This window comes from Cicer arietinum, chromosome 2 (genome assembly GCF_000331145.2).
Source record: "Cicer arietinum cultivar CDC Frontier isolate Library 1 chromosome 2, Cicar.CDCFrontier_v2.0, whole genome shotgun sequence".
In the NCBI taxonomy this organism is placed as follows: Eukaryota; Viridiplantae; Streptophyta; class Magnoliopsida; order Fabales; family Fabaceae; genus Cicer; species Cicer arietinum.
The window spans coordinates 85,047-86,344 of record NC_021161.2 but is presented as its reverse complement, the minus strand read 5'-3'; positions in this window follow the sequence as shown (position 1 = coordinate 86,344).

The window sequence follows — 1,298 nt, the reverse complement described above, 5'->3', positions numbered from 1 at the left end:
ATATTTAAAGATGTTCAACAAAGCATAAACATGGGTTCATAAGCAACATAACTATTCAACTTAACAACACAATAATTAAACAGTTTTAACAGCATGAACCCAAAGCAACTAGATAATCAAAAAACATAATCACTAAACAGAAAACATAATCATAAAAACATAATCATTCTCCCCCTGAATTTGGCAGCAGCAAAAAGATAACAACAAATTTAATATGAGGAAGCTGGTTCATCTGATGAGGATGAAGGAGATGGAACATCAGAGGTTGGCTGGGCTGGTAGCTCAGGAGGATGATCTCCAGGAGCAATAGTAGGAACCAAGTGTTTGGTAACCCATTCAAGAATGAGCCCAAACTGAACCAAAGAGTTCTGAAAATGAGTGAAGCGCTGAAGAATTTTCTTCTGGTCTTTCCTAATTAATTTGAGGAGTTTCATCTGCTTCTTGTTGTCCCTAATCCTTGTGCTAGGAATCGAGCCTTTAGGCTGATCATTTACACTGGAACTCTTATTATGAGAGCTCCCAGCCTTGTCCTTTGACTGGTTATGAGTTGTGGCAGTAAAGAAGGAGTCAAGGGAACTGAACACACCTGTAACCGCATGGAGAGGTTGAGCAGTTTTTTCAAAGTTTGCAGCAGGAGGAATTTGTTGCGAAAAATCTGGTGGAGGGATTACATCTTCATCCACTGGCACAATGGGAGGAGAAACCATAGGCACATCCGTAGGAGATGAAGGATAAGATAAATTCAGATCAAAGTATAATTCCTCACCATCTTTCATATGTTGAGGAGAAGTTGATTTTGAGGCATCCTCAGGGATAGGATCGACTTCACGAAGGGGAGTCAGTTTGTGGATTGGTGTAGACTGAGTTGTTGTGGGGACATGTGAGGCAGGAGAAGGAGTAGTATCAGGAGAGTTACGCAGTAGAGAGGTTGGTTCTGGAATAATTGGTGATGGTGTATCCTTAGGTGGAGGATGAGGTGTTTCATCTTCAGAGTTTTGAGAAATAGAGGAAGGACGAGTTTTTCTTTTCTTTGAGGCAGGACGGTCATCATTTTGAATCTTCATCTGTTTAATGTTCTTCATAGAAAAAGTGTTGTTGAAGTGGATGAAATGTTCATCCTCAAGTGGGATTTTGAAAAATTTGAAGATTTTTGTCAAAATCATCCCATAGGGAGCAGATCGTCCCAATACAACAACATTCAGCATGAAGGTAAAAATAACATGACCCAAATGAAGAGGAGTACCAGTAATCACATGATGAATAATCATCAGATCCATTTCTGTGACTTTCTCAAAACT